Below are 12,976 nucleotides of genomic sequence, written 5' to 3' on the forward strand. Positions count from 1 at the left end.
TGAATAAGACTGAAAACATTCTAATAGGCATAGCCCTTACAGCCAGTAAATTTCATTTTGACGTGGGGGGGGGTCATCATAAAGAGTGATTCTGTGTATTTGTGTATGAATTATATGAATACTTTCCTGAATTTTTACTAACAATTTTGTGGTTATAATTGTCAGGATCCCAACCATGCAGTTGGATGCTCATTGATACACTGAACAATTAAGTATCCATTGAAGTGGGTCTAAGCACCCACTGTAGGCCTGGGAACCCAAATGAGACCCCCGTTACTATATAAAATAAACAACGCTTCGATGTGTACCATCTACATATTCCAGAATCTACCACGTATTTAGAAAAAGATAAAAAGAGAAGTTGAAAATGTATTAAAAACTATTTTTTTGTTTCTCACTATCGCAAATATAGATTGCAGGATAAAACTTTCTCCTAGCTAAGAATTACAGTTTCTCTTCAGGTATTAGTACCTTCTCTATATAACAGAAGTGCACGTAATATATATTTATGTACATAAAACGGATAAATTTAATACATTTAAATGCACACATTGTATTTACGGTTCTTTCAACGTAGAGGATTACATTCATATGCATGTTTTTCTTATAGCAAGGCCACATTGGGCTCTCTACTAAGTTCACCAAGGGTAATCGATCTCCTGATTTTAGCGTTCCTTCATATATTGAATTCTTTAAATTGTTAAATATTTTAAACGAAAGAGGCCATGATGTTATAACCTTGTACATTATCATACAGAATTAACGAAAAGAAAACACTGACATAAAAAGAAACGTGACACCAAATGAATAATGAATATCGAAGTAGTAAACTCTCAAAATGTTTCATTATTTACACAATAGTGTAAACATTACTTCACGTTCCTACCAAGGACAGATTAAAACTTATTACTGATTCATGAAAAACGTACTGGGTCAGGAACGCTAGACGAAAGATAATTTTTTAAAGATTTTACTTGAAATTGTCGAAAGTATGGAGTTTCTGTTGTTTTGATTTCTTTCAGTTTGATGCAAAATTTAGTATAAATGATATGCTATTTTTTAAATATACTTGTGCAGAGAAATATATATGTAGACAGATACATAAAAAAACAGATGTTGACCTAAGACTATCACTTTGTAAACAGACCAGGTTCCAGTAAACATATATATATATATAGATAAAAAAACAGATGTTGACCCAAGACTACCACTTTGTAAACAGACTAGGTTTCAGTTTATATATAGATATAAACAGATGTTGACCCAAGACTACCACTTTCGACCAGGTTCCAGGAGCTATTGGGTTGATCACGTGATTTATTAAAATAACCTTGAGACACAGCAGAAGAAGCATAACTCTTTTGGATGGGGATAAGAATTTAAATGATAATTCTATAGGGATCAATGGTACGGCACCATCGCAGAAAATGTGACATTTATATATTTCATATAGGGCAGTTTCTAAATATACATGCAGAAATATAGTGCAAGATAACCTCAATATTAATAAGTATTACACTGCTCTCACCAGGAGCAGACTTGTGAGTCTAATGTTCTCCTGTCCACCCACCACGAATTAAAAAAACATCAAGATAATACTAAGTTAAATGATGAGTTAAAACTACTAGTGTGAAGTAAAGGAGATAAAACCGGTACCTGAGCTGAAAGTTTTTTGGCTTTTTTTCTCACTTGAGTTTTTGTTTTATTTCCTATTACGAGAATTGACAGTGAACCAGACAGCGAGAGGCTTTGTTACTTAGCTTGTTTGGTTATTTTTTTATAAAACAAAATAAGTTACACACAGACTGTCACACTAGTCTATGTGTGCAATGACAATCGTAGAGATCGAAACCAGAATTTTAGCACTGTAACTTCTGAGACTTATCGCTGAGAGGTTTGGCATGGCGAGATAGTTAGGGCGCTCGGCTCACAATATGAGGTCGTTGGTTCGAATTCCCTTCCACCAAACATGGTCACATTTTCAAAACAAACCAAACCTTACTTCTGAGTCATCAATGATTGTTAGTGATCGTATATCGAACATGCGCATAAATAACATCGATATAATATTATTATTTCACATCTCTAAATAGAAATTAAATGGAAAAATGATCACAGTGATTAAACCATAGAAGTATATACATGTACTAACTACGTAAGTTAACTCGTCACACGCTGTTTACGCGCTATTTTACAGTACAGAAAAGCTGTCGGTCGTACGTAAGGTAGAACACTTGCAAGATGTAATTTTTCCACATCAAACAGTTTTTTAAATGGCATTAATATGTTGTGATGTGTGAGAAATATTTTCTTTATATATTAGGAATAATAGGAAGAGACTTTATGATTATTCCACATGTTTTACTTAAAAGTGAGAGAAAATGTATATCTTACCGTTTTATCCAAAGAAGACGACAGTTTGAGATATTCGAGAAAAAAAAATGTGTTACATACATTTTACGTGTGTAACATGATTCCATTACATAAAATTACAAAGAACATTCTTAATTTTAGCAGCAATCAAATTCAGTTTAGACCCTGCTGTGAGTTAATGGTATGTTTACAGACTTTTATTGTTTTGTTTTTTTTTGGTTTTGAATTTCACACAAAGCTACTCGAGGGCTATCTGTGCTAGTCGTCCCTAATTTAGCAGTGTAAGACTAGAGGGAAGGCAGCTAGTCGTCACCACCCACCGCCAACTCTTGGGCTACTCTTTTACCAACGAATAGTGGGATTGACCGTTTCATTATAACGCCCCCACGGCTGAAAGGGCGAGCATGTTTGGCGCGACGGGGATGCGAACCCGCGACTCTCAGATTACGAGCCGCACGCCTTAACACGCTTGGCCATGCCGGGCCTTTACAGACTTTTAAACGCTGAAATGTGAGGTTCGATTTCAATAGTGGGAAGCATACATGTAAATTATCACAAAATTGCATGATAATTACTCACTTTGTACATTTTTAGAAATAAAACCAAACGATCATTTTGTTCGTCAATGTAATAATTTAGTTTAAATTAAAATTAGCATTACATAAATAATAGACGTATCCACATTTGATGGTGTTAAAATCGTTGGTATATCATACAGCTCTGATAGCCAAAATTCATATGAGGTCAAAATAGAATTCAGTTATGAGTACAAATGAAAATATTTATAAACGCTCTAAGGTACAAGACTATGTAACTTATGTTTTGACTCAGGAGAATGCCCGAGGGCTTATAGCACTGATAATCAGGTTTAGAATCCCGTAGTGGGAAGGGCACAGATAGCTGTGTTAGGTGTTCTGGAATAAGGTTAATTCACGAAATGTCTGCCTTATACTCCTTTAGTTATCACGATGTTTTAGTTAGTTTGTTTGTTTTTGAATTTCGCGCAAAGCTACAAGAGGGCTATCTATGCTAACCGTCCCTAAGTTACCAGTGTAAGGTTAGAGGAAAGGCAACTAGTCATCACCACTCACTGCCACCTATTGGGCTACTGTTTTACCAACGAATAATGGGATCGACCCGCCACAGTATAACGTTCCCATGGCTGAAAAGGCGAGCTGTTTAGTGAAATGGGGATTCGAACCCGCGACCCTCAGATTACGAATCGAGTACTCCAACCACCTCTCCATGTTGAACCGATGTTGCCATTAACTTTACTTACTTTTTGAAAAGTAACCAGCAACCATGCTAAGAATTTTCTCTCCTGGTGGTTTTCAATTCCAGTTTCATTATTATTCCGATGTTTCAACAAAGGAAAAAGCCTTCTATTCATTGTTTTCACTTTCAACGTGGATAATGAATTTATGTTAAGGACGATATTTCCTCACGCTGCTATTTTGTGTTGGCCTACATCTGGAAACGTTTTAGCATCATCACAAGTGCTAGCCATTTCTATCTCTAACCATAGTTAACTAGAAATTTGTCTGGTACCAGTGAATACACATGGTCACTATTTGATTTTCAACAACCAGTGATAAGGTGTACATGAGGCAACTTATTGTCTCTATTTTGTTTACAACATACTCGGCTCTGCAATGGCTTAGAGGTAAGTCTCTGGACTCGTGACGCGAATATCGGGTTTCGCTTATCAATAAACAAACCGAAGTACAATATATACTGCAATATAGCAGACTGAATTATCCTACAAAAGAGAGGGAGTAAGTGTCTAACCTCTATTTTTTCTTACTTGTAAAGTTCCGTTTTATTTGTTTTTTAGTAAGAAAAATAGAAAAGAGCGATCTACAAATACTTTCCTCATTAAAAACAGAACTGAAGCGTTTAATGTCATTTCTGAAAATAATTTTTCTTCCTGTCCCATTTCCTACTGTCTCAGCTATAAGTCTGCATGCGTAAGACGCTAAAATTTGAGTTTCGATACCTGTTGTAGGCTAGACAACCCAGTGTGTAGTTTGATATTTAAAAACATAAAAAGTAATCTAAGAGCCCATTTAAATTGTTCAATGTTCAGGTTGTTTTCTAAGTACCTTTCCAAAACCACAATTACTAGAAACTTTACTATCTTCTAGTGAATTTTGTTGATAAATTATAAGCAAACGTAATAATATCTGTTGTCGAAGAACGACCAGAACTAATAAAACAATGAATGTCTTACAGTTATTTCAAATATATATTTATACGTTGGTAAAGAAAGATTACTCACCAGTTATGTTAATTTTAATACATAAGAGAAAGAGAGAGTGCAATAATAACGTATTTTAACTTGGATATTTTAAAAAAAGTAGAACAAAATCTAAAAACTACACTATGGGAAGGATTTGTAAGATGTACCTTCACACGAAAGGCATTTGCAGAATAGGTCTCACACAATGGTGGAGATGCACCAGCCGTCAGATTTAACCTTTATTCGCAAGACTGACCTGTGAAAAAACAAAACAAAAACGGGTAGGAGAGCCCAAGCTTACAACACTCCAGAAAAAAACAAACTGTTGTTGACTATCTGAAGCTACTTGTTGGTAGGAAAGTGCTTATAATGAAACAGAATTGTAAAAGTAAATATAAAATAATACTATGACTAGATCATTAAGGATGATAAGTTTGTTTATTTCGCATAATGCTACTTAAGGGCTATCTGCGCTAAATATCCCTAATTTTGAAGTAATAACAACACCCACCACCAACTCTTGGGATGCTCTTTACAAATCATAAGAGTGTTTGACCATCACATAATAACGCTTTAATGGCCAAAAGGATGAGCATATTTGGTGACGGGTTTCGATCTAATGTCCCGAAAATTGCGAATTGACGGTTCTTACTGCTAGCCTATGCCAGACCGAGATTATAAGTAATTTTTGTAAAAATTAACTTTACTTTAATATCTACTTCACCCATGTGATGAAATCTTAAAAATAAACAAATAACTAAATGGTTGCAACGTACTATATAACACAAAATACTGCTTATGCTATATATTTAGGCCTAACACTCAATGAATATCTGTAAGAATCTTCTTGGCCCGGCATGGCCAGGTGGGTTAAGGCGTGCGACTCGTAATCTGAGTGTCGTTGGTTCGCATCTCCGTCGCACCAAACATGCTCGCCTTTTCAGCTGTGGGGGCGTTATAATGTTTCGGTTACTTCCACTATTTGTTGGTAAAAGAGTAGCCCAAGAGTTGGCGGTGGGTGGTGATGACTAGTTGCCTTCCCTCTAGTCTTACACTGCTAAATTAGGGACAGCTAGCACAGATAGCCCTCGAGTAACTTTTCGCGAAATTCATAAACAAACAAACAAGAATCTTTTTCGATTAACTATATTTTAATTTACTCCCTGTTGCAGAGTTTCCCGCCAGGTGTAATGTTGAAAAAGTCAAAATAGCTGAGCGGCATACTGCTCAGCTCACAACACAGAAGTCTGTGGGCTCTACAGATGTTAGGTTCAACGTATAAATTTTTTTTTTTCTGAATTAACTGTAATTCATATCTGTTCTACTAGAAATTTTTTCATCATAACTTTCAGCAAAAATATTGAATATTAAATATTGAATTTAAGCTCTCGTTTGCTTAGCGGTTATCAAAGGGCTTATAATACTAAAAATCAGCTTCCGATATCCGCAGTGGGTTCAGCAGAAAAAGCCATTTGTGTAACCTGTACTTTACGACAAACAAACAAAACAAAAACAAATCAAAACATCAAAAAGGTTTCTTTTCTTTCTTTCTTTGAATTAAGCCCAAACCTATAGAACGGGCTATCTGTGCTCTGCATACCACGAATATTGAAACCCGGTTTCTACCGGTGTGAGTCCGCAGACTTTCTGCTGTGCTACTGGAGGGCAGGCAAAAGAGTAAAGTACCAGTTACAAACGTAATTCAAAACTAGAGTTCTTTACACCACAAACATTTGAAGTGATGTATACTATGAATTCTGTATCCACGTGTTCTCGCAAAACCTTTTACACGTGTTTACGAATCATTTATATTACCTTTTATCGTCCACAACTTCCACGTAAACAATACTCAACACTGAGTTCCTCAGGTATTCAGTAGATTACTTGACCTCTGGCCTCTCGACTGAAGTTTACTCTCAGGTATCACGTTAATAAAATCGCCTTTGATTCATCGTCAACAGTTATTTCTTTGTGTTGCCACAGATATGTAAAACCCACGGTTAAAAACAAAATATGATGTAATCCGGAAATGAAACAATCTTATCCCAGTCAAACAGGATGCCACATCAGAAAAATAATGGCATTTGATTATATCATGTAAAATAATCCAACGGAGGAACAAAAACCCTTCTGGATGCATCCAATACTAAATTATTATTACATTCGTGCTTAAACAACCACATTTTCTAATTGATATTTTCGTATAGTTAAACATGTATACAACAGTTTTAATTTCTCTAAGTTCTTAGGTGTTGAACAACTGTAAGGGTATTACCTAGAACTGATGGTTTTATTGCATCGGCATTTTAAACTAAGCCTATCTCGATATCAGCTATGTCATCAGTGTAAACAGTGTTTATTTATTTTCTGTTTGCTTCTAGTACAGTTACCATAGCAGGTAAAAAGACAGTGCATTCCGGCTCTGGAATAAACCTGTATCTTGATGGCCGTACCTGTGAGCGAGTCTTTGTTTGTCTTCAAAACGGTCAAGACGTGTGAGAAAGCGCCCTTTTTCAGTTTACTTTTTGCTTTACAGATCAGCTTGTTTCTACTTTGAGTACAACGTCTTCTAGAATCATTTTACTTTAACCTTTTATCTCCAGAGTCAAAGAGTATTATGTTTTATTTCGATTTTACGAGTGTGATATCTCATGCTCTTCAATACGCCAAAACACACTTTGTATCCATATATATCCTGCTAGGTCTATACCCTCCACCTGAGACGATATATACACTTGCTCAAATAACGTCATGTCCAGCTGGTTTAACACACGTACCTCGTATTTGTATGAATTTAAGGACCACATACCACGACCCAGCACTCTTTATTGAACTTAGCTTAACCAGTATTACATTTTTTCAAATGACTTAAGCCAGATGGTAGTCCTTACTGAGTTAGGCAGAGGGCAATGAAGTGGAACATATTCCAACATCGCATAAAAATACTATAAAAAAGAATTTGAACTGATGCTTGAGATGATCCAAACAAGTAGCTGACTGGAATGCTTCTAAACAAGAGTAATTAGACCAAGTCACAGGTGTCTTATGTTAGTCGTAGACGGTCCAGCCTTAGATGTTTGAGACTTCTCAGTGAGAACCAACTGTGTGACTGAGACTCAATTATGGGATATTAATGTCATCCTTCAAAGAATAAAGCTGCATCCAAGACCAGAAACCACGAACTCAGTGAAGGTGTGAAAACCTATGCTGACCACCATCCAAGTCAAACACTAACTTTTTTCTTGCTGATGGAGATTTACCTGAGGCGAGAGGATAAGTTCAACTTCGACTCACAATCAAGACTATCTCATCTAGAATGAATGTAATAGTAACTGATTTTAGTTCAGTTATAGGAAGGGACCTACTTCGTGAGGTATCTTTAAGTATGGTCTGTTGGATATGTGAACTGTAGTCCTGTGACAAAGTCATGTAACGCTATCCAATTAAACCGAGAGAGATCGAATAGTCATTCCACCAGATAGATCCACAGGGATGAAGGTTACACCCAGCCTAGTCTTCATCTGAGCTCAAATCTTCACTCGCTCGGTTTGTAACAATTCTGAGATGAAGATATGTTCCAACTATATGACGTGCAGCTATGGAGAGATGGATATGGATTTGTAATGTACGACGTGTAAAGAAGAATTGAGTGAGATTACCAGAATAGTTAGTTACGTCATTCACACGAAAGATCGTGTAAAAGCACCTTTTATTGGGCAGAATTATTCCATGACTTTGCTTGAAATGGGTTGAACACAAATCATGAATGGCTGATCAGATCATACATTGTTTACCATTTCTTTTCATTAAAGTCACAAGTATTAGTCAACGGATTCATATACTAGTACATTTGTGTTACTGTGTGTTCTTATTGGAATTTACTAAATGCTATCACAATATGGAATCGATTGTTTGACGTCATACTAATTACCAACGTTTTACACTGTGGGAGAACCTTTGTGCTTAAATAACAAAACGTGTTAGGTGATGTAACATTGAACATTATATGTAACAAGCCTATATTTTGGTTATAAAATTCATGAAGGGGAAGTAATTAAATGGTTACCGTGCTAGAACTGCAAATCCTTGAATTCGCGATTCACATCCCTTTGCCGCAAAATATGTTTCGCACTATGAGGTCGTGATAGCGCAATAAGAATGACAGCCAAATTCCACAATTCTATCAAACAATAATAGCTCACATAAGGCTTGGCAGTAGGTGATGTTGATTCAGTGTTTCCCTCTAGTTTATCAGTTCAAAATTAACTAATGCAGCTAGCCATTATATATTTTTGCGCGAAAATTCTGAAATAAACAAAAGACTGAAGCGTCTTAATGAGCATTATGTTTGACTAACAGACAGATAGATATCAGAATCATGATAGTTATATCTACCCATTACGACAAGCAAATATTTGTATACATTTAAAATATAATTCTATTCTAATTCTAAAGGCTCTTGTTTAAACGAAATGTTAGATCTTAAATGGAGCTCACCGATTTGGCGAAATGTAAATAAACAAAGAAGAAAATAAATACTCGATATCGTCTTAGAATGACACAGTGACATCTTGTGTTTAATGCTTTCAAAAGGATGTTTCTATAGTTGACTGTTGTTTGAGTACCTTTTCCATGTGACACGTCATTCACTAACGTATAAAGATATAAGCAAAGACCACTTGTTTAAATAAATACCTTCCAGCAGACACACAGCAGTTTATCTTTGATGGTTCAGTTCAGAATGTGTTATCGTTCAAACAAAAGACTCGTGGATAAGTTGATTTATTTTTAAAGGTAATTCAAGAGACAAATATTGATCATTTTATTTCTTATGATTTAGAGTAAGCTCACTAAACTTTTGTTGTTTGTCTTAAAGACGACAGAAAAAAAGCGTTAATTTAGAACAGAAAAGAAACTTCATGATAAAAAAATGCAACTTTTAATTTCAAAACCAAAATGCACTTAATTTTCCTTATAATACATGAGCTAGAAACTGGGTTTCGATACTCGTGGTGGGCGGAGCACAGGTAGTCCTTTGTGCAGCTCTGTGCTTAACAAGAAACAACAAAAAACAATACTTAATTTAATTTAGGCACTCTATTAGGAAGAAATCATAAATGTTTTATATACATATATTTAAAAAAAATTGAAAAATCCCTGCAATAGTTTAGATCTGGTATGCGTCAAAAATAAAAATAAAACTTCAAATATTCAACTTAATACGCTGTTGTTACTTTCAATCCAAACAAATATCTGCATATATCCAACTTCTTATAGCTACTTACATATATCTTAAATAGGAAATATGAAAGGTAAATTCAGTGTGGTTTACAGCTTACCTGATAATTCATGTTCTAGTGGAAAGAGGTGAAATAATAGAGATTTGGACTCACAAGGTCAGGTTATTTAGGATGTTTTTGCTTACGGCATCGTAAACTGTTTTCCATAACCTTTTATTATTATTATGTAAGCTTGAGATTAACAAATACAGATTACAGTACGATATTCTTCCTACGTTCCTTATCTCATGGAGGTTTTCGAAATAGAATTTAATTATTTATAATAATACAAACAACATACAGAAAAAATATATATACATAATTATATATAAAGATGGACTTCAAGTAAAGCAACGTTTATTATTTTATGAGCATCCTTGTATCTAATAAACAACCCTCACCTTTCCACAGAAATTTCACAGACTGTCATTAATACCACCACTGAACACACACGCAGTATATAGACTAAACTTCGACTCAGTCGAACACTGCTGCAGAATTTATATACACCAGGTTCATTCCGGATGTACGAACATGGTTATTCTGCGCGTAAAAACACCATTCAATGTGGGTTAAGACACGAGCGCTTGCAATCAATTACACATATCCCCAGCTAAGTACTGACTAATGTGCACGACAGATTAATATCTGAACTGGTAGCATGTGGTTGTATGTTTTCATTAAAATCAAAGGTATAATTAATTTTCAACTTGTGTGGACTAACATGATCACCAATATAAGATACTGAACTGAACATATGTTTGTTTAGAGTTGAACGTGAGAAATTTCCGGTTTTGGAACAAGAACAAAAACAGTAATAAAGCAATGACTCAGTTTGTTACTATAGTAACCTAATAACAATACTCCAAAAAATACAGATAAGTTTACACTTCGCTAATTAATTGTTAGATATTTGAGAGAAAAATTAACCAAAACAAAGAAGTTTGAATTTAGAATATTATTAGAATTTGACGTTCAGGTATGAATTCTGAAATGGTATTTTTATTCTTGAACAAGCTTTAATTCATGATTAATACATTAAGTTATTATTCAATAAATAACTTATTCTAAAGTAGATAGTTGTACTTGTCTTCCGCGGAACGTAAACGGTCGCATTAAACGTGACTCTATAAAAATAAAAATTTTGGTTTACGCAAAGAATAGCACTTTCGCAAAAGAACATAAAAACTTCAGATCGATAGTGCATACCTGGAAGTGATGTTCCGTTAAGAGTTTGACAACCGACGAATGCAACAACTCTTTGAGGAATTTTTCGAAATTACCATATTACCGAAAGAAAAGAATGTCGTGCGCATGACGCACAAGTCGAATTCTCAACGAAATGAATTGATGATAGATGGCGCTAAGAGCAGATTCAGTAAGTATTGCCACTTTTCTTGGTTACCTCTCTACCTGTTGAGAGAAATTAAATAAAAATAAAAATACGTGATCGAAATAGTGAGATTTCTGAACGTATAGAAAAGTCAATATCAAGTCCAAATCAATAACGTTGATGAGAGTCTAATTATTTGCTATCAAAGTGTTATGTGAGTGAAAAATAACTTATTTACAAAATAATTATTGGACTCTCATCGAGTTTGTTCCCACCATCCTTATCACCTACAAAAAAAAAAAAGAAAACAATGTCAACTAATGAGACTACAAAAATGAACAGGAATATAATTGTTATCATAATGTTACTAATCAGGGTTCTAGAAGTTTAGCGAAATAAAATGGGAAACTCTTCAACAAGTGCTCCCCAGTGGCTCAGCGGTATGTCTGCGGACATACACGCTAAAAACGGGGTTTCGATACCCGTGGTGGGCAGAGCACAGATAGCCCATTTAGTAGCTTTGTGCTTAATTTAAATCAACAACAAAAAATCTTTAACAAGTATTACGTAAAATGAAATAACAAATAAGATGTTTAGGCATATACTTATAGCACGACATCAAATTACACCTAGAACAAAAGTCAGGTGCTTTGTAACTTTAAATAATTGTGTTTTCTCAACATAAGAAGTTGCCAGCTAAAGAAAATAAACAAGGAAAAACGATCATATATCGTAACTGACCGCAGCAGTTCAAATAAAACTGAAAATGGTCATACGTATTGACTGACCTAAGCAATTCAAATAAAATTAAAAGTGGTCGTATCTCATAAATGACCTTAGCAGTTCAACTTTTTCTGTGAAATGCTGTCTTTCTCCAGAAGTATGTTTTTGTTTGTTTTGACCATGTATCTGTCCTTCTACAGGTAAGTCTTCGTACCAGTAAAGAACGTGCATTCGATCTCAACAATAATTTTCCAACTATTCACTGTTACAGAGTAAGAACGTTATCAGTTGCACCTTTAACATGAGCACGTTATCTTCTCTTACAACACGCTCAAAACGTCATATGATATGGATAGTTGGAATTCTAGGTGGTCAAGATTTCACACATGCTAAACACACAGTATTACACACTTGTCTAAACTTGTTTGGGGAAATTAAAAAAAACACAACACATACTAAAGTTCTAGGATATGAATATATGTAAAGTACTAAAAATACCGTCATAGCTCTCTAACAGATATAATTTCTTATAAACGTAGATCTTTAAGACTTTTATCCAATTCAGTACACTACCTATGATTGAAATATTAACACTATTTCACAGCCATTCGTACAAATCCCATCTCTTTTACAAATCTGAAACTGTAAGTCGTCACACAGAATAGTATCAGCAAAAGTTTGTTTGTTTGTTTGTTTGTTTTGGAACTTCGCACAAAGCTACCCGAGGGCTATCTGTGCTAGCCGTCCCTAATTTAGCAGTGTAAGACTAGAGGGAAGGCAGCTAGTCATCACCACCCACCACCAACTCTTGGGCTACTCTTTTACCAACGAATAGTGGGATTGACCGTCACATTATACACCCCCACGGCTGGGAGGGCGAGCATGTTTAGCGCAACGCGGGCGCGAACCCGCGACCCTCGGATTACGAGTCGCACGCCTTACGCGCTTGGCCATGCCAGACCATCAGCAAGAGACAAACGATTCTGTATATTTGTCTAGTTCTCTAAGTTTAGAAAGAAATGGGCCCGG

At 35.3% G+C, this 12,976-nt stretch overlaps 1 protein-coding gene across 2 annotated transcripts in view; it reads right to left on the reverse strand.

Moving 5' to 3' along the window:
* LOC143247975 (puratrophin-1-like) overlaps window positions 1-12,976 on the reverse strand; it is a 216,870-nt gene that overhangs the window by 171,791 nt on the left and 32,103 nt on the right. Inside the window, exon 1 of one of the 2 annotated variants that reach the window (XM_076496505.1) lies at window positions 4,780-4,868. The exons of the other annotated variant lie outside the window; for it this stretch is intronic. The gene's annotated coding sequence lies outside the window, so the exon portion shown is untranslated. Of the gene's footprint in view, window positions 1-4,779; window positions 4,869-12,976 lie in introns of those variants that run through there. 2 annotated transcript variants of the gene reach the window in all.

This window comes from Tachypleus tridentatus, chromosome 1 (assembly GCF_004210375.1).
Source record: "Tachypleus tridentatus isolate NWPU-2018 chromosome 1, ASM421037v1, whole genome shotgun sequence".
Taxonomy (NCBI): domain Eukaryota; kingdom Metazoa; phylum Arthropoda; class Merostomata; order Xiphosura; family Limulidae; genus Tachypleus; species Tachypleus tridentatus.